Source organism: Aegilops tauschii, chromosome 6 (assembly GCF_002575655.3).
Source record: "Aegilops tauschii subsp. strangulata cultivar AL8/78 chromosome 6, Aet v6.0, whole genome shotgun sequence".
Taxonomy (NCBI): Eukaryota; Viridiplantae; Streptophyta; class Magnoliopsida; order Poales; family Poaceae; genus Aegilops; species Aegilops tauschii.
In genome coordinates, this window is record NC_053040.3 from 43,340,287 (window position 1) to 43,362,878 (window position 22,592).

Genomic DNA, 22,592 nt, shown 5'->3' on the forward strand with positions numbered 1-22,592 from the left:
TACCCCGCTCCACCGGCCGCGGTCGCCGACCCCCCGCACCCTCCCCCACTCCACAGCCGCCGACGACCCACCGCATCCTCCCCTGCTCCACCGCCGCCGACGACCCACCGCACCCTCCCCGGCCCGCTCCACCGCCGCCGACGACCCCCCGCACCCTCCCCGGCCCACTCCACCGTCACAAATGAATGCAACTAAAATTGCAAAAAAAAAACAAATTTGATTATATTTTCAAATAATAAATTTGATGATTTTTTTCATATTCATAAATATTTTCAAATAACAAATTTGATTATATTTTTAAAAAAATTATTACTGTTTTTATAAAAAATTATTACTGTTTCATATTCATATTCATTTTCTAAAAAATTATTAGATGCAACAAAAAAAAAGATTACTAATGGTGCACCTCTGGCTGGTGCGCCATTGCTATATAAAAAAAAGTTTACTAATGGCGCACCGATCGTGGGTGTGCCATTGCTATATAAAAAAAATTCTAATGGCGCACCGCTTAGGGGTGCGCCATTAGTAAGTTCCCCCCTATAGCTAATTCCTCCCTCTCCCTCGCCAGTTCCCCTTCGTCCCTCTCCCTCGCGCCAGTTCCTCTCCGTCCGCTCCCAATCCGCACCCCCGCCGCCTCCCTCTCCCCATCCTCCCCTTCCTCCCCTCCGACCCCACCCCACTCTCGCCGGAGCAGCGCCGCATGGCCGACACCAACCTCGCCCTCGCCCGCGCGCGTCGCAACCTCCGCCTCGCCGAGTCCGGAGCTGCTCGTGGAGGAGACGTGGCTGGAGGCGCTCTCCGGGGAGGTGCCCGTCTACCCGCCGCCCTCGAGCGCCTGCACGCCAAGGTGCCCGTCTACCCGCCGCCCCACCTCGTCTTCCACGCGCTCCACTATGATGTTAGGGTTAAGATTTTTTTAGTCCCCGCCCCCGACTCTGCTGCTGAAATTACCGTTGAAATCGAGGTAAAATCACTGTTGAACTGGGTGTAAAACCACTACTGTTGAAATTCAAATTTAAACTTGAAAATGAAATTTGAATTGGAGAGTTAAATCACTGTTTTTTAGTCCCCATTTCTGAACCTATGCTAACCTTGCAAGTAGCATAACAGGCAATGTACTCCAAAATACTATAAGAACTGGAGTAAAAGATGACTGCATCTCACAGAATATAAGAAATGGGGACTCTTGGCTAAGTATGGCAATGCCATAGAGTATAAGAAGTACTCCTGCATCTTACACAATGATAGGTCCAATTTATGCTACTCAACGAAAGAAGAAGAAAAATGCACTGGACATACACTGAAGAAAAATGCACTGTATCATCGGGTAATTGTCCATGGTTTATACCTGAAAATAAGTTTATCTCACGGCATGAATGTAAGTATCTGTTCCGCATTCATGGGCTATCTACCCAAGGTAAACCTAGAAAATGAGTTTTATCCAGGACAATCCACTATCAATTAACACTCTATACACTGCCAACTATATTTAGTTAACATTACAGTGCCACTGCTATTCAGCACAAACGTTTGATCATCTCACTCTACTTACTGTCAATTGACACTGTATAACTGTCAGCTCCATTCACTAGCAGCAGCCATCACTTCTGAATCTAATCTTTCTTGGGCAAGCTCGGCTACTTGTTGTTACTCATGCACTAAAAGATCCTCAACAGACTGCATGCATCTAGTATTAAATTTCTTGGACGGATCATCTCTTTTAGCAAAGGACTGTAACAATTAACTAACTGAAAATTTGACATTCTGGACTATGCTTGGCTCTGGTTTTGTGAAATCTGATCTCTTTTCAACTGCCATGACTAGTCATGAATTTTATTTTACTTTCCCCACTTTATAACATTCAGAAATTGTTTACTAACTCAAGCTTCTCCTTTGCACTTTATCACTTCAATCTGCTGCTACCTCAAGCTTCTCGTTTACACTTGTGCCAAGTAACATTTTTTCCTTGTATAATTATATGGTGGTTGACTGAGCTGCTACTTTTCCCTTGTAGAAGATCGCAGGTCGAGTGGGAGGGATCCAGTTGCGACGACACCGAATCACCAGCAAGGCAGCTGCCTAGAATAATAGGTTGACTCACCTATATATACTACTATCTTGCATCTCTCTCTTGTTTTTTCTTCTACTACAATACAAAGAGAGTCATTTCAGTTACTTGTCTTAGTGTGTGGTGTGGCTGTTTATTGTTCAACACCAGTAGCTAGCTCTATTTAGGTCCGGTAGAAATGACATGGCTCTCCAATTTTTAAGTAATCTTGCATATGTTAGAAACTACATATATGGTCTCCGGTTTTCTTACCTCTGCTCTGAAACACCAACGCATCAACAAAAGAAGATGGTATTTTTGTTACGCTTTCAGTTCATGTCAGCAGGGAGATATAATGTTTTAAAATCTTTCTGGTTATATTGGAGTTAGGTTTTTTGAATATGAGCAGCAGTGACTTGGATATACCTTATGGAGTTGTAACAGTTCCTCTTGGTGCTTAGGTGCATTTTCTTTGTGTAACTTGGTTTAAAAATGTGATTTGGTCTTTTGTGGCATTTGGATGCCTAAATCCCATTTTCTTAATCATATTGCTTGGAAACTTATGGTTATCTCCTCTCTGATGAAATAATTTATATGTACTGCACTTTTTTCATAATTAGGTAATAACGTTGGTTACAGTCTTGGTAGTTCAAACGGGATGTATCTCATTTTGTAGACAGATTATTTTCTGGAATATCATATATTCAAATTTGTAATGAATGATGGCTTCTACCTGAATTAGTAGACTCTGTGGTGTTAGTTTGTTCTAAATACAGTAAGATAATTTTAACAACTGTAGAACATGTTGAGACTAGCAACTTTTTTGTGACATCAACCAACAGTCCTGTCACTGGGTTATCCTATTTTATATTTTTAATTACTAACTTAAGTTTGAGTAAACAGTGGCAGTGAAGTCCTCATAATAATCAGGTGGATGTTAACTTTCTGATGTCCCCAGAAGTTAACTAAGATTGTGGTGCTAGTAGAGGCACATTGTGGCCTTTTCATCCATATGAAAGTAGAGGCACATTGTGGTGCTAGTTTGCTGGGTTTTGTCTCCGACCATCGTGTCGTGATGATTTTGCAGGTACCCCGAGAGGCCCTTGAGTTTGCCGGAATGTCGATTAACTTCCGTTCCGGCAAATTCGGGTACTCCATATGTCCTATTTTCAGCAAAGGTCATGCTGAAATTTTCCGTGAATTTTAGCATGACTTTGCTAAAAATAGGGCATATGGGGTACTTGCGACTAATGCATGGGCCGGGGTATCTTAGTACTTAATTAAGTAGGATCAATTGCCCCTTTATTCTTGCTGCATTAAACCATAGGTGGCAATAGAGCCAAGTGATTAGGCCCAAATGATGAAAGCTTAGGCTTTTAGGGTGCCTTGGCGTCGACAAACCCTAAATGATAAAAGCTTTGCTTTTAGGATGCCTCTCGGTGTCGACAAACCCTAAATGATGAGACCATGATCTTGTTCCTTGACAATAACCAACTTTTTGACCAAACTTTTTTCTTATTTAGAGCGAAACATGGCCCACAACGATGAGGCCGGCGGTTCGAGCGGCAAGCAATTCTCGGAGCTGTCCCAGGAGCTGGAGGAAGAACCTCACCGCTATGAGGACGCCGCGGAAGACACCGATCCTGACTACACAACCCCTAGTGGCCTCGGGGATGACACCACTGATGGTGCCACCGAGGATGCCACCACTGATGATGGAAGCGCATGCACAGATGGCAGCCAACCGAAGAGGCAACGGAAGGACCGGCACCCGAGCGTGCTCGGCACCGTCAAGGAGGAATTTACTGAAGTGAACTCCGACGGGCATCCAACGGCGCCCAAACAAGTAGTCAAGGGGTACTCGGTTCAGCTCGGGTGCATTCTCCAGAGCACCGTCTCGATCAACACCGAGAACCTAAGGCATAAGGACCGAGGGAATTTGCGCAGCCTCCTCTTCACGAAGCTGCACGAACGATACAAGTTCCCCGCTGAGTTTGCAAACACACGCCTCTCAGGGAATAAAGTGAACAGTGCCACCCTCACGAGGATGAGCACGGCCCTGTCTACATGGAGAAGCACGGTGAAGGCAATGATTGAAAAAGGTGATAGTTATGAGAAGATCAAGGCGGAATATCCTTTGATGAGCGAAGATGACTACAAGGAGTTCAAGATCAAGTGCGAGAGCAGCACAACCTCCGAATCAAGTCAGTGGGGGAAGAAATGCGGGAGTTGAACTTAGGGGTCCACCAACTCGGTCCCGGCGGTTACAGAGTGGCGGAGCCTATATGGGACAAGGAGGACGCGGAGCGTGCCGAGCAAGGCCTACCGCCCCGCTTCGAGAAATTACGTGACAAGCAGACCAGGAACTTTGTCAGGGCCCGGTACAAGGAGGACCCGGTAACAAAGGAGCTTACCACGGATCCGAAGACCAGGGCGCTTGAGCTTGTTCTAGTAAGGAATACACCCCCGCATAATTAGCTCCATATGGTTGCGTTCTAATTAATGAAGCCAAATTTCTAAATGGTTCACATTCCTTCCGCAGGAGGCTGAAAGCAGTAGCGCGGGGTCGTCTCAGAGCTCCCCTTTTGACACCCCTTTAAATAGGACGTTGAACGTAATGAAAAACAAGGATAAGCTCAGTAAGCCGTCGTCAGCTGGTCGTGTGGCCGGCAAAGGCTTGTCCACAAAATGGTGGTCATACTATACCGCTGGTGGGCAAAAGGAGAAAAATACCAGCTCGGAAAGCCAGTCGCGCGAGGTTCAAGAACTCAAGGCACAAGTGGTGCGGATTCCGGAGATTGTCCAAGAGCAGAAACAACAACTGGGAACGACGCTCACCGCCATAGTGCCTACCTTGATTCAGGCGCTGACGACGTGGATTGCGGGCGGCCAATAGGGGCCTCCCCCGGTTCCCAGCTTCATGGCCAGCAACTCGCAGAATGCGCAGGCGGCGCCATTGGTGTCTCCGGTGGAGGCGGTATTCGTGTCTCCGGCGCCGCACGGGCATTGGAGCTTAATGCCCCCGGGTGTACGCCGGCCGGCACCTCGCCAGGAAGCGGCCCCTCCGTCAGATGCACGCCCGCCGTTGGCGGTGCCTCGACATTAGCCAAGCTCGACGGCATTACGGTAACTAAGCCTCTCGGCCGATGACTTCATCTCCTTGCCTTTGACTGGGCATCCCTGACGCCCTACATGTTTTCGGAGGGCGCCGCCGACGTTCCTTGCACTCTCCTGCACTTCCTGGGCGGCGAGTTGGTCGATGTTGCCAAGGGCAGAATCGTTCAACCGGGCAACCGCGTGCTCCACGGTAATCCGATGCCACCCAGCTTGTATAGGGTTGAATTGGTTCGGGTGCTGCTAGGCTGTGACGAGTTGTTACCTCCGATTTGACCCGCTGGGGCCGACGAAGATGATGTGATGACCCTCAGCGCCTGCGTAAGCTGGCCCCTGCTTTGGCCGAAGAGCCAGATTTGTTTGGGGGCGGGGGACACCACCCCACACACAAGACCGCCAGTCGTGCCAGTGCCAAGCCATGGCAAGAACGCCGCAACGCTACCGGACATGCCGGACATCCCTATGGCACAGGATCCGGACATGCATATGGCACAGGATCCGGACGACGACGACAACGACGGCGGTACATTTTCCAACGTCGATAAGTACTTTGCCGAACATGGGTACGGTGACGAGTTCCACGGGCCTCCTTCTCAAGAACCCAACCCTGAAAAACACGACCGTGATCTAGCTGGTACGGCGGAGAAACCCGATTGCAACAGGCGTCGTCTGGCATTCAGTTCTCAGGAGACGCATCCAGTTGCCGCCTTCACCGAGCCTCAAATAGCTGAGGTGCGAAATATTATCAGCCCCAACATGCTCAAGAAGGCGGTCTGTGAGTAGAACTCGATCCCATTACAGCAGATCAGGAAGAAGGGACGGAAATGAAAGACTAACAAGGGCGCCGGTGCGAGCCAGCTGGCACCGAGTACGATCCGTGCTCAGGACGGGCCACCTTCACCTAAGGATATCTCGAGGAGGGTGCATGTGGCGGGATGGGCGATGGTACCGACAAATATGCTCAATGCTGCAACCGGTGCTATGCAGAGTCTGCATGACAGTGTTCTTTCTTTGGAGAAGTGGCGTCTTAGAGAGAATGATGTGGCATACCCGGTTTTCATGGCCAAGGTGCCAGAAGTGCCAAAGGGCAAGGGCTTTGTGGATAGCGCCGTCGGGGGTACGATCGTCCTGCGGTTTGATGACATCTTCGCTATGTTTAACCTTCATCCGCTGCACTACACCTTCGTTCGGCTGTTTTCGCTGAGTATGGAGATGCGGATCATTAGACACAAGACCCCGGACATTGTGATAGTCGACCCCTTCTACATGCGTGCCAAGATCTAGGGCAGCGCTAGGGACCGTCAAGTCGCGAGTTCACACCTCGAAGGCGTCATTCTGGCAAACCCAGATAAGGATAACTTCCTCGTGCCTTACTTTCCTGAGTAAGTCATCTCCTAACCGCCCCGTAACATATGATTTCTTAGATTTCGATCGTTCTTTTTTTTTCTAACATTCCGTGTTCTGTGCAGTGACACACATTGCACATTCATCCTCTTAAGCCCGAAATATTCCATGGCCATGTATTTTGACCCGGACTGTGACTCCAAGATAGACTACACAAATATCAAGAAAGTTCTTGATGATGCTCTCCCCGGCTACGCCGCATCTGGAGGCACCTTTAAGAGGCCAGCTCGTAGGTACGGCAGGCACGTGTTCACCCACAATACGACGTTCCCCTGCATCAAGCAGCCGCCTGGCGGTCAGAAGGATGCCTACTACGCCCTCCATCACATGCGGGCGATCGTATGGGACCATAATCACCTTCTGCTACCAAATAATCTCAAAGATTGGGCCGCAAGCTTGGCTGCAATCCAGGACGCGGACATCCGACAAGAATTCTTTCGCATCCAGTCGGAGTTTGCAGAAATCATCCATCAAGATGTCCTTCGTACCTCGGGGCAGTTCTACCTCAAATTTCAACCGTCCAACAGTGAGATAGACACAACGCTACAAATGCAGGCTAACAACGCCCGCGACTTCATGACCATCACGACGGACGGCGGCTTCATCCACGCTCCGGTCCCATGAGTCGAGTCGAAAGTAGTGATGCTATGTGTAGTTCTGAAACATTGATTAGCTCATGTTGTAATTAAACTTTAATGAACTTGTATGTCTCTATGGTTTGGACAGTCGTTTAACTTAGATGTAATCGATGCTATTTATTAGTAGGACCATGAATCGTGCTATTAATGTCTTGCTTTTCTATTCCGATCCTTTTGTTGCATACTTATATATTGCTTATGTATTGTCTGTTGTTTGGCTAGTGCATAGAGATGACGTCGTATGTCGTGTACAAGGGTAAGGTTCCCGGAGTCTACGACGACTGGGAGGAGTGTCGGAGACAGGTTCACCATTTCAGCGGTAACAGTTACAGAGGGTACACCACTAGGGCGGAGGCGGAATCTAGATACGCGCGCTATCTAGCGGGAGAGAGGAGGGAGCGTTGGAGGAACCGGATGAAGACCAGTTTTATCGCGATGATGCTCATCGTGATGACCGCAGCTTTCTTCTATGTGATGGTAGATTAGATGATCGATATCGACTTGTAATGTGAAGACAAACTCGCTACTCACGGTCTCGAGACTTGTAATGTTCTATCTTTGTTCGGTCTTTTGAATTCGGAGACTAATATGATGAATTGTATTTGGAGACTAATCTTATATTGTATTCGATGAATCTGTTGTTGCTGTGTGGTGCTGTTTATATTCTGTCCAATAATATATTTTGTAATCTGTGCAAATATCAGTAAAGAAAAAAAAATCCCTAATATACATACTAATGGCGCATCACCCCAACGTGCGCCATTAGTATGCCAAAGGATACTAATGGCGCATCACCCCAACATGCGCCATTAGTATGCCAAAGGATACTAATGGCGCATCACCCCGCAGTGCGCCATTAGTATGGCAAAGCACATGGGTAAATATGGCCCCCTGGGAGGCATACTAATGGCGCACCGTGGCCTACACTAATGGCGCACTGCCTGATGCGCCATTAGTATATCAGATACTAATGGCCCACCAGTGGTGTGCCATTAGTAAAAAATACTAGTGGCGTGGTACTAGTGGCGCACCAGTAGTGCGCCATTAGTAGGCAAAACTGGTGCGCCACTAGTAGGCCTTTTCCTATTAGTGATATGTCATTCACATATACTTATCAGAAATGCTGTAGTGCTCCCACTCACTTTCTTGTAAATACAGGCTTCACCGTAAGACTGTATAAAACTATATCCTTTGATCAACTTATCAAAGCGTATATTCCAACTCCGAGATGCTTGCACCAGTCCATAGATGGATCGCTGGAGCTTGCATATTTTGTTAGTACCTTTAGGATTGGCAAAACCTTCTGGTTGCATCATATACAACTCTTCTTTAATAAATCCATTAAGGAATGCAGTTTTGTTTATCCATTTGCCAGATTTCATAAAATGCGGCAATTCCTAACATGATTCGGACAGACTTAAGCATAGATACGAGTGAGAAACTCTCATCGTAGTCAACACCTTGAACTTGTCAAAAACCTTTTTGCGACAATTCTAGCTTTGTAGATAGTAACACTACTATCAGCGTCCGTCTTCCTCTTGAAGATCCATTTATTTTCTATGGCTTGCCGATCATCGGGCAAGTCAACCAAAGTCCACACTTTGTTCTCATACATGGATCCCATCTCAGATTTCATGGCCTCAAGCCATTTTGCGGAATCTGCGCTCACCATCGCTTCCTCATAGTTCGTAGGTTCGTCATGGTCAAGTAACATGACCTCCAGAATAGGATTACCGTACCACTCTAGTGCGGATCTCACTCTGGTTGACCTACGAGGTTCGGTTGTAACTTGATCCGAAGCTTCATGATCATCATCATTAACTTCCTCACTAATTGGTGTAAGCATCACTCGAACCGATTTCTGTGATGAACTACTTTCCAATTCGGGAGAAGGTACAGTTACCTCATCAAGTTCTACTTTCCTCCCACTCACTTCCTTCGAGAGAAACTCCTTCTCTAGAAAGGATCCATTCTTACCAACGAATATCTTGCCTTCGGATCTGTGATAGAAGGTGTACCCAATTGTCTCCTTTGGGTATCCTATGAAGACACATTTCTTCGATTTGGGTTTGAGCTTATCAGGATGAAACATTTTCTTATAAGCATCGCAACCCCAAACTTTAAGAAACGACAACTTTGGTTTCTTGCCAAACCACAGTTCATACGGTGTCGTCTCAAACGGATTTAGATGGTGCCCTTTTTTTACGTGAATGCAGCTATCTCTAATGCATAACCCCAAAACTATAGTGGTAAATCGGTAAGAAACATCATAGATTGCACTATATCCAATAAAGTACGGTTATGACGTTCGGACACACCATTATGCTGTGGTGTTCCAGGTGGCACGAATTTGTGAAACTATTCCACATTGTTTTAATTGAAGACCAAACTCGTAACTCAAATATTTGTCTCCGTGATCAGATCGTAGAAACCTTATTTTCTTGTCACGATGATTTTCCACTTCACTCTGAAATTCTTTGAACTTTTCAAATGCTTCAGACTTATGTTTCATCAAGTAGGTATACCCATATCTGCTCAAATCATCTGTGAAGGTCAGAAAATAACGATACCCGCCGCGAGCCTCAACACTCATCGGATCGCATACATCAGTATGTATTATTTCCAATAAGTGAGTTGCTCGCTCCATTGTTCCGGAGAACGGAGTCTTAGTCATCTTGCCCAAAAGGCATGGTTCGCAAGCATCAAGTGATTCCAAAATCCCATCAGCATGGAGTTTCTTCATGCGCTTTACACCAATATGACCTAAACGGCAGTGCCACAAATAAGTTGCACTATCATTATTAACTTTGCATCTTTTGGCTTCAATATTATGAATATGTGTATCACTACGATCGAGATCCAACGAACCATCTTCATTGGGTGTGTAACCATATAAGGTTTTATTCATGTAAATAGAACAACAATTATTCTCTAACTTAAATGAATAACCGTATTGCAATAAACATGATCAAATCATATTCATACTCAACGCAAACACCAAATAACACTTATTTAGGTTCAACACTAATCCCGAAAGTATAGGGAGTGTGCGATGATGATCATATCAATCTTGGAACCACTTCCAATACACATCGTCACTTCATCCTTAACTAGTTTCTGTTCATTACACAACTCCCGTTTCGAGTTACTACTCTTTAGCAACTGAACCAGTATCAAATACCGAGGGGTTGCTACGAACACTAGTAAAATACACATCAATAATCTGTATATCAAATATACCTTTGTTCACTTTGCCATCCTTCTTATCCACCAAATACTTGGGGCAGTTCCGCTTCAAGTGACCAGTCCCTTTGCAGTAGAAGCACTTAGTCTCAGGCTTAGGTCCAGACTTGGGCTTCTTCACTTGAGCAGCAACTTGCTTGCCGTTCTTCTTGAAGTTCCCCTTCTACCCCTTTGCCCTTTTCTTGAAACTAGTGGTCTTGTTAACCATCAACACTTCATGCTCTTTCTTGATTTCTACCTTCGTCGATTTCAGCATCGCGAAGAGCTCGGGAATTACTTTCGTCATCCCTTGTATACTATAGTTCATCACAAAGTTCTACTAACTTAGTGATGGTGACTAGAGAATTCTGTCAATCACTATTTTATCTGGAAGATTAACTCCCACTTGATTCAAGCGATTGTAGTACCCAGACAATCTGAGCACATGCTCACTGCTTGAGCTATTCTCCTCCATTTTTAGTTATAGAACTTGTTGGAGACTTCATATCTCTCAACTCGGGTATTTGCTTGAAATACTAATTTCAACTCCTAGAACATCTCATATGGTCCATGACGTTCAAAACTTCTTTGAAGTTCCGATTCTAAGCCGTTAAGCATGGTGCACTAAACTATCAAGTAGTCATCATATTGAGCTAGCCAAACGTTCATAACGTCTGCATCTGCTCGTGCAATAGGTCTATCACCTAGCGGTGCATCAAGGACATAATTCTTCTGTGCAGCAATGAGGATCACGGAACCAATCCGCATCATTGCTACTAACATCTTTCAACACAATTTTTCTCTAGGAACATATCAAAATAAACATAGAGAAGCAACAACGCGAGCTATTGATCTACAACATCATCTGCAAAATACTATCAGGACTAAGTTCATGATAAATTTAAGTTCAATTAATCATATTACTGAAGAACTCCCACTTAGATAGACATCCCTCTAATCCTCTAAGTGATCACGTGATCCATATCAACTAAACCATGTCTGATCATCACGTGAGATGGAGTAGTTTCAACGGTGAACATCACTATGTTGATCATATCTACTATATGATTCACGCTCGACCTTTCGGTCTCCGTGTTCCGAGGCCATGTCTGTTATATGCTAGGCTCGTCAAGTTTAACCTGAGAATTCCGCGTGTGCAACTGTGTTGCACCCGTTGTATTTGAACGTAGAGCCTATCACACCCGATCATCACGTGCTGTCTCAGCACGAAGAACTTTCGCAACGGTGCATACTAAGGGAGAACACTTATACTTTGCTAATTTAGCAAGGGATCATCTTATAATGCTACCGTCAATCAAAGCAAGATAAGATGCATAAAAGATAAACATCACATGCAATCAATATAAGTGATATGATATGGCCATCATCATCTTGTGCTTGTGATCTCCATCTCCGAAGCACCGTCATGATCACCATCCTCACCGGCGCGACACCTTGATCTCCATCGTAGCATCGTTGTCGTCTCGCCAATCTTATGCTTCTACGACTATCGCTACCGCTTAGTGATAAAGTAAAGCATTACAGGGCGATTGCATTGCATACAATAAAGCGACAACCATATGGCTCCTACCAGTTGCCGATAACTCGGTTACAAAACATGATCATCTCATACAATAAAATTTAGCATCATGTCTTGACCATATCACATCACAACATGCCCTGCAAAAACAAGTTAGACGTCCTCTACTTTGTTGTTGCAAGTTTTACGTGGCTGCTACTAGGCTTAGCAAGAACCGTTCTTACCTGCGCATCAAAACCACAACGATAGTTTGTCAAGTTGGTGCTGTTTTAACCTTCGCAAGGACCGGGCGTACCCACACTCGGTTCAACTAAAGTTGGAGAAACTGACACCCGCGAGCCACCTCTGTGCAAATCACGTCGGAAGAACCAGTCTCGCGTAAGCGTACGCGTAATGTCGGTCTGGGCCGCTTCATCCAACAATACCGCCGAACCAAAGTATGACTTGCTGGTAAGCAGTATGACTTATATCGCCCACAACTCACTTGTGTTCTACTCGTGCATATAACATCAACGCATAAAACCTGGCTCGGATGCCATTCTTGGTGCACGTAGTAATTTCAAAAAATTTCCTACGCACACGCAAGATCATGGTGATGCATAGCAACGAGAGGGGAGAGTGTTGTCCACGTACCCTCGTAGACCGAAAGCGGAAGCGTTAACACAATGCGGTTGATGTAGTCGTACGTCTTCACGATCCGACCAATCAAGTACCGAACGTACGGCACCTCCGAGTTCAGCACACGTTCAGCTCGATGACGTCCCTCGAACTCCGATCCAGCCAAGTGTTGAGGGAGAGTTTCGTTAGCACGACGGCGTGGTGACGATGATGATGTTCTACCGACGCAGGGCTTCGCCTAAGCACTGCTACGATATTATCGAGGTGTAATATCATGGAGGGGGGCACCGCACACGGCTAAGAGATCAAAGATCAATTGTTGTGTCTATGGGGTGCCCCCTGCCCCTGTATATAAAAGATCAAAGGGGGGGAGGTGCGGCCAGCCTTGGGGCGCGCCAGGAGGAGTCCTACTCCCACCGGGAGTAGGACTCCCCCCTTTTCCTAGTTGGATTAGGACTTGGGAGGGGGGAAAGAGGAGAGGGAGAAGAAGGAAGGGGGGCGCCGCCCCCTTCTCCTTGTCCTATTCGGACTACGGGGGAGGGGCGCGCGGCCCAGCCCTAGCCGCCTCTCCTCTCTTCCACCTAGGCCTACTAAGGCCCATTATGTTGCCGGGGGGTTCCGGTAACCTCCCGGTACTCCGGTAAAATCTTGATTTCACCCGGAGCACTTCCGATATCCAAACATGGGCTTCCAATATATCAATCTTCATGTCTCGACCATTTCGAGACTCCTCGTCATGTTCGGTACATCAAAACATATAAACTCATAATATAACTGTCATCGAAACGTTAAGCGTGCGGACCCTACGGGTTCGAGAACTATGTAGACATGACCGAGACATGTCTCCAGTCAATAACCAATAGCGGAACCTGGATGCTCATATTGGCTCCCACATATTCTACGAAGATCTTTATCGGTCAGACCGCATAACAACATACGTTGTTCCCTTTGTCATCGGTATGTTACTTGCCCTGAGATTCGATCGTAGTTCAATCTTGTTACCGGCAAGTCTCTTTACTCGTTCTGTAATACATCATCTCACAACAAACTCATTAGTTGCAATTCTTGCAAGGCTTAAGTGATGTGTATTATCGAGAGGGCCCAGAGATACCTCTGCGACAATCGGAGTGACAAATCCTAATCTCGAAATATGCCAACCCAACAAGTACCTTCGGAGACACCTGTAGAGCACCTTTATAATCACCCAGTTACGTTGTGGTGTTTGGTAGCACACAAAGTGTTCCTCCGGTAAACGGGAGTTGCATAATCTCATAGTCATAGGAACATGTATAAGTCATGAAGAAAGCAGTAGCAGAATACTAAACGATCGTGTGCTAAGCTAACGGAATGGGTCAAGTCAATCACATCATTCTCCTAATGATATGATCCCGTTAATCAAATGACAACTCATGTCTATGGCTAGGAAACGTAACCGTCTTTGATCAACGAGCTAGTCAAGTAGAGGCATACTAGTGACACTCTGTTTGTCTATGTATTCACACATGTATCAGGTTTTCGGTTAATACAATTCTAGCATGAATAATAAACATTTATCATGATATAAGGAAATAAATAATATCTTTATTACTGCCTCTAGGGCATATTTCCTTCAATACAGTAGGCATGCTACATGGACATATGTTCCGAAAGTGATTTTATTATGTAGTTGGCACTACAATACATCCTAATGTATTATAGTAGTTCACCAAAATAAGTTATGCATAAACGTGTAAGCTACTTTGTTTGTTTTTGTCTCATTAGTAACTTATCTGGTGCACTAATCTACAAGTTCAACCTTTCAGGAAGCTATGGAAAAAATTATTGACCAGCCACAACCACCTAAACGTGACGAGGCTACCACAGGCACAATGTCACCTCTTGCTGCAGTGCGTCAGTATCTCTCCACTAACAGTGCAAAAAGCACCTTCCTGCGTAATTCTGGGTTGGTTGTCAAGGTAACCTCGTCCAAATCGCCTACTGAACAAAACCTTCCTGCTAGACAGAGTGATATATCTGTGCTCCAGAGACAAGTCCAATCCCTAATGGACGTCGTTTTGGAAACAAGAATAGTGGTTGACAAATGTCATCAAGATATGAATGGTTTTGAAACCAGACTATCAGACATTCGCTTCGTTGTTCAAGAGCAATGGCGGAAAAAAGGTGAAGATCGTGCTGCTCCATAAGATTCTACAGCCTGAAACATTAGCACTCAGGTCAAATGATCTGTGCTTCTATACATCTGATGGTGCTTTTATCTGCAAGGACCGTAAACTTTATGCCAACAGGCCTTTTGTTGTGATACAACATTTATGATGCTGCCAAAGGCTGCAATAATTACGACGCTATTTTTGTATAGTGTAGGTTCATCTTAGTAATGTATTCGGCCGAAAGCTTCGTAGGAGCCCAACATGCCAACATTCGTCGGGCCCATTCCAATTGGGCTAAAATCAATTATGGGGCGAAATTTGCATGTAGCCCACTAAAAATATCTGGGCCTAAATCAGCATAAGATTTCATATTTTTCTGGTAGGCCTGTCCCATAGTGGGCCTTTAATAGGCCTAAACATAATTTGGGCCCTCAGTAAAAATAGGCCGTTTACAGTTGTAAATATCTCGAGTACATAAAAAAGATGGGCCTTTAAAAGACCGAAAGTGAGATTGGGCCCATTTACGATGCAGATCTTTCACAGGCCGAAATTCGGACGGGCCGTAAATGCGCCGACCTAATACACGGGCGTTTAACAGGCCGGAAGTTTGGTTGGGCTAGATTATCTTCATTTTTATATGGGCTGTTAATGGGCCCGATGTGACATTGGGCCACATATGGCCCATGGATTTCGTCCGACGTTAACAGGCCGAAAATCACAACAGGCCGAAAGTGGCCCAAATCTATAGTGGGCCTCTAATAGGCCGAATGTCAGACATGGCCGAATATGACCCAAATCCTTCACGGTCGTTTATGGGCCGAAAGTTTCAATGGCCTGTAAATGGGCCCAAATGAAGCATGACCTTTAACAGGACAGAAATACACCGGGCTGTAATTCGGCCCATATACTTCGCGAACTGTTAATGGGCCAGAAGTGACCATGGGCTGTGATGATGACAAGTTTAGGACAGGCCGTTAACGGGCCGATTTGACACTAGCCGTACGGGCCTTAACTGAGAATGTTGGGCCTTTAGCTAGGCCGGCCCATTATGGTCCGCAAAATCTCGCGGGCCTTTAGCTGGGCCGGCCCATTATGATACGCAAAATCTCGTGGGCCTTTTGCTGGGCTGGCCCATTATGGACCGCAAAATCTTGTGGGCCTTTAGTTGGGCTGACCCATTTAAACTTTATAGGCCACTTTTGGGCCGGTCCACGTGTCAACATATCATAGGCGCATCTCGCCCATTGGATGAGTGACACCTGTGCCAACGCGGAGCTGACACGTGTTTCCGTCAGCCAATCAAAATTTTACACGTGGAAAATCCCCAATGGTCCGGGCTGTTAACGGGTTATCGGATCCAAAACCGGACCCGGTAGCTTAACGGCGTTCCGTTACGGTGGATGCCACGTGTCGGTCACCCTTGACGAAAGCACTTCTGTGACGTGTGATTTATCGTCATGGAAGTGGACACTTCCATGATGATAATTTTGGTAATGTCATGGAACACTTCTACGACAGCACAGGTATGACTATCTTCATTCTGTCATAAATTTGTCATGGATGTACATGCATGACAGAAAACGTGACCTACTGTGACAAACACGTATCATCACGGAACTGTATTTTTTTGTGGTGCCTCCTCCCCCTCCTTTATATACGTGAGAGGGGGACCCCAAAGGCACACGAGGCCTTCTCTTAGCCATGTGCGGTGCCCCCCTCCACAGTTACACACCTCGGTCATATCATCGTAGTGCTTAGGTGAAGCCCTGCGTCGGTAATTCATCATCACCGTCGCCACGCCGTCGTGCTGACGGAACTCTCCCTCGTCCTCAACTGGATCAAGAGATCGAGGGACATCATCAAGCTGAACGTGTGCTGAACGCAGAGGTGCCATACGTTCGGTGCTTGGATCGGTTGGATCGCGAAGACGTTCGACTACATCAACTGCGTTACTAAACACTTCCGCTTTCGTTCTACGAGGGTACGTGGACACACTCTCCCCGCTCGTTGCTATGCATCTCCTAGATAGATGTTGCGTGATCGTAGGTAAATTTTTTGAAATACTGCATTCCCCAACATTAGTATCAGAGCCAGGTCTATGCGTAGATGTTATATGCACGAGTAGAACACAATGAGTTGTGGGCGATAATAGTCATACTGCTTACGAGCAACGTCTTACTTTGATTTAGCGGTATTGGTTGATGAAGCGGCCCGGACCGACATTACATGACGGCGTTCATGAGACTCGTTCTACCGACATGCTTCGCACACAGGTGGCTAGCGGGTGTCTGTTTCTCCAACTTTAGTTAAATCGAGTTTGACTACGCCCGGTCCTTGTTGAAGGTTAAAACAACACACTTGACGAAAAATCGTTGTGGTTTTGATGCGTAGGTAAGAACGGTTCTTGCTAGAAGCCCATAGCAGCCACATAAAACTTTCAACAACAAAGTAGAAGACGTCTAACTTGTTTTTGCAGGGCTTGCTGTGATGTGATATGGTCAAGACGTGATGAGATATAAATTGTTGTATGAGATGATCATGTTTTGTAAAAGTTATCGGCAACTGGCAGAAGCCTTATGGTTGTCGCTTTATTGTATAAAATGCAATCGCCATGTTGAAAGTGCAACTATCCTTGGGTGTTTTTGGTAATTATTAACAACATATAGCTCATTGAGCTAATGCTATTTCAAGATAAATATTTCAGGAAAGCTCAATGATTGGCATGACATGGATTAAGAAAGTGGACCCCTCAAAATGCTAAGGACAATAGGATTGGCTCAATCTCAAAGCACAAGACTCTACATTTTATTTTTAGTGATCCAAGATCACATTGAGTCCATAGGAAAATCCAATACTACTAAGAGGGGGTGAGGTGTAGCTTAATGAGTTTCTGGCTCAAAATGCTTAGTGATATGCTCCAAAACCCTCAACTACTTTCTCATATCCAAATATGTCCCAAACAAAAAGTCAAACTCGGCCCCACCAATTTGATCTATCCGGCGCCACCGAGTTCACTTGACTTAGCCACTGCCACAAATCCTAGTCTTTTCGGTCTCATCGATAGGGATCTCGGTCTCACCGAGATGGGATTGTAATCTCTCTGTTTCCCTTTGTAACGTTTCGGTCAAACCGAGATGAGCGATCGGTCCCACCGAGATGGCAATGCATACTCTCTATTTCTCTATCGTAACGTTTCGGTCCAACCGAGATGAGCGAATCGGTCCCACCGAGTTTGCCTGACCAACTCTCTGGTTAGTCTATTACCAAAATCGGTCTCACCGAGTTTGTGTAATCGGTCTCACCAAGATTACGTTATTCCCTAACCCTAATGACATCGGTCCCACCGAGTTGACATGTCGGTCCCATCGAAAATCCTAATGTTCACATTTTGAACTAAATCGGTCTGACCGATTTTTCTGATTCGGTCCCACCGAGTTTGGCGATTTGTGAGTAATGGTTAAATTTTGTGTGGAGGCTATATATACCCCTCCACCCACTCTTCATTCGTGGAGAGAACCATCAGAACATGCCTACACTTCCAACATACATTTTCTGAGAGAGAACCACCTACACTTGTGTTGAGGTCAAGATATTCCATTCCAACCACATAAATCTTGATCTCTAGCCTTCCCCAAGTTGCTTTCCACTCAAATCATCTTTCCACCAAATCCAATCCTATGAGAGAGAGTTGAGTGTTGGGGAGACTATGATTTTGAAGCACAAGAGCAAGGAGTTCATCATCAACACACCATCTATTACCTCTTAGAAAGTGGTGTCTCCTAGATTGGTTAGGTGTCACTTGGGAGCCTCCGTCAAGATTGTGGAGTTGAACCAAGCAGTTTGTAAGGGCAAGGAGATCGCCTACTTCGTGAAGATCTACCCGAGTGAGGCAAGTCCTTCGTGCGCGACGGCCATGGTGGGATAGACAAGGTCGCTTCTTCGTGGACCCTTCGTGGGTGGAGCCCTCCATGGACTCGCGCAACTGTTACCCTTCGTGGGTTGAAGTCTCCATCAACGTGGATGTACGATAGCACCACCTATCGGAACCACGGATAAAAAATCTCCGTGTCTACATTGCGTTTGCTCCCTCCAAACTCCTCCCTTTACCTTCGTATGCAATTGTTCTACATTCCGCTGCTATACTCTTAGAATTGCATGTGTAGGTTGATTGCGTGACTTGTGCTAAGTTGCTAAAATCTGCCAATAATTAAAATTGGGAAATGGCTAGATTTTTATTTGGTCAAGTAGTCTAATCACCCCCCTCTAGACATACTTTCGATCCTACAAGTGGTGTCAAAGCTTTGGTCTCCATTTGCTTTGATTTCCATAGCTTTTGGTGGTCATAGCCTTGGTTTCACAACCTAGGAGAGTATGGCGTCTAGCGAGGAAAATTACCAACGTAGAGGTCCTTACTTTGATGGTACTAATTTTGCTAGTTGGAAGGATAAGATGAAAATGCATATTCTTGGACATAACCCCGCCGTTTGGGCTATTGTGTGTATTGGCTTCCAAGGTGAATTCTTTGATGGGAGAGAACCGAACCGTTAAGCTCCCGCAGAAGAGTTGAAAATGCTGCAATACAATGCTCAAGCTTGTGATATTCTCTTCAACGGATTGTGCCCCAAAGAATTCAACAAAATCAGCCGTCTTGAGAATGCAAAGGAAATTTGGGATACTTTGATTGATATGCACGAAGGTACCGACTCCGTCAAGGAATCCAAATTGGATGTGCTTCAAAGTCAACTTGACAAGTTCAAAATGAAGGATGGTGAAGGTGTCGCTGAAATGTACTCTAGGCTTGCTCTCATCAAAAATAAGATTGCCAGCTTAGGAAGTGAAGAGATGACCGATTGATTCATCATCAAGAAGATCCTAAGAGCCTTGGATGGAAAATATGATACCGTGTGCACATTGATCCAAGTGATGCCCAACTACAAAGATCTCAAGCCAACAGAAGTCATTGGAAGAATTGTTGCTCATGAGATGTCACTCAAGGATAAGGAAGAACTCCACAAGAAGTCAAGTGGTGCTTACAAAGCCTCATGTGATGCTCCCACATCATCAAGTGAGAAACAAACCTTCAATGAAGAATTGACCCTAATGGTGAAGAACTTCAACAAGTTCTACAAGAGTAGAAGCAAGGAAAGAAGTTCCAAGTCAAGGTCCTACAATGACAAATGATCTTCTAGTCGTGAGCGTAATTGCTACAATTGTGGAAGACCCGGACACTATTCCAATGAGTGTACAGCTCCCTACAAAAGAAGAGAAGATTCTCCCAAAAGAAGGAGTAGGAGAGAAGAATCACCACCAAGAGAGAGAATGAGTAGAGATGATAGTTATGAACGAAGACCCTCTCGGAGAATCAAGGATTCGGAGAGGAAGGACAAGTCATCAAGGAGCTACACAAAATGAAGACATCAAGTTCATGTTGGTGAATGGGTATCCGGCTCCGACTCTGACCATCACTCCGAAAGAAGTTATCACTCCGACTCCGAATATACTCAAGATGAAGGTGTTGCCGGTCTAGCACTTGTGTCAACCAACTCCTATGACATATTTGACTCACCAAATGAAGGAATTGGAAGATGCTTTATGGCTAAAGGTCCAAAGGTAACACAACCCGAGTATGTTGATTTCAATAGTGATGAATATGATTTGCTAGGAGATGATGATTTACTTGTTGACAACTCTAGTTATGAAAACTATGATGAACTTGCTATTAATCATGATAATCAAGATAAAACGAATGACGATGATAAGAAGGAGATTGAGCGTCTAACTGAAGAACTAAACACTCTTAAGTTAGCTCATGAAACTACCTTGGAAGATCATCGAAAACTTTTAAAGACTCATGAGAAGCTACGCTTTGAAAAGATCAACCTTGATCAAGAGCATGAGTTCTTAAAAGAAATCAATGATGATCTTCACAAGAAAAGTTCTTCTTACATTGCCAAGCGTTTACTCTTGTCTACTTACATGCCACAAGTTAAATCTAGCAACAAAAGTAAGAAAGATTCTTCTTCTAGTAGTAACAATAATCATGCTAAATCCAATGGTGTTGCTTCTAGTAGTTCTCTTAATTCCACTAATGATTCTCTTAGCCAAGTTACACTTGAGCAAGAAAATTGCTTATTGAAGGGAATTATAGAGAAAGGTGTTTACAAGAGTTTGCCGGAAGTAAGCAATTTGAGGAATTGCACGCAAGCAAGGAAGACACCGGAAGAATCAAGGTGTTGGTTTCGAATGAAAGTTCAATGCCAATGGAGTTGAGTGGGAAGAAGATCAATACCCCAAGACGAAGTTTGTTCCTCAACAAGAGAGGTATGATCCTACTTCTTTCCAAGGAACACAAGCTCAAGATGATCTTCCACCACAAGACCACAAGCAAAAAGGCAAGGACAAGCGTTAAGAGGAGATTGATGCATTTGAAGAAGCTCCTAAGGCCTTGGTCAAGTGGGTTTCCAAGACTACATCAAGTTCTACTTCATCAAGTACGACTACAACTCCATGGATTCCCATCAAGATGGTGTGGATCCCGAAGAAGAAGAAGAACTAGAGAGTTCTTGAGGGTGACTCCGCCAACATGCTTCACTCTTATCATTTTGGCAATGACAAGTGCAAACAACTTCCATATCTTGCACTAGTTCAAGGAGTCACAAACCCTCTTGTTGGTAAGACAATGGAGAAGGTAACCTAATGCTTTCATGGACATCATCTTGTGTGAACATCACTCTATGTCTATGGATATCCTTGCTTGTTCCTTGTGGGACTAACCCGTGTAGGTATTGAAAGTGCAACTCACTCCAATGGATTGCTCCGAATGATCTACCACTAGTAGAAAAAGGGTCTTTTGTCCCGGTTGGTAAGGGCCTTTAGTCCCGGTTTTTGAACCGGGACTAAAGGGTCGTTACTAATGCCCTAGCCCTTTAGTCCCGGTTCTTACACGAACCGGGACAGATGGGCCTCCACGTGGCCGGTGCGGCGAGCCCAGGCAGGAGGGCCTTTGGTCCCGGTTGGTGGCACTAACCGGGACCAATAGGCATCCACGCGTCAGCATTTCAGGTGCTGGGGTTTTTGTTTTTTTGAAGGGGGGGGGGGGTTGGGGGTTTTGGGGGGTTAATTTAGGTGTTTCATATATTGTGTTAGCTAGCTAATTAATAGAGAGAAGTGTCCTCTCTTATCTCCGTGCTTGGTCGACGCTATGTACTATATATGCATAGAGAGGACTAGACACGCTAGCTAGTAAGAAAATGAAGGAAACAGAAGATCGTCATGAACATATGCATACAGAGAGATGTGATATCGACCACCTCTCCTTCTCCGAGAGATTGGTCGAACAACAAGTTCTCGTATATCTATCCGACACTACTGGCTACATATATACAATAATTATCTCTTACAATATAATCTCCTAATTATATATGAAGTCAAGGTCCACATAGTATTCTCCGTCTTCAGCGATCACGTGGTCAAGGAAGAATGCCGCCAATTCCTCTTGAATTTCTCGCATACGATCTGGTGCTAGGAGTTCATCCCGCATCCGAAAGATCTAATTTCAAGAAGGGGGTCAATACATATATATATGAATAAATGAAACTCAACACAAACGATGGTAACAAAATAAAATTGTGAATATTATTGCTTACGCACTACATATTGTTCGTCAGAGTAGCCCCGCTCACAGGTCGTGTGGCGGATGGACTCGCAATCGTAGTATCCATAGAAATCATTCCCTTGTTCCTGCCACAACCACTTTACAAGAAATAGAGGTCAATCAAACTGATAAGCAAGCATGCTGGTAAGGATGAAACTAGCGCTTGAATCACTAGGAGATGTGCGGAACATGCTACTATAGTACTTAC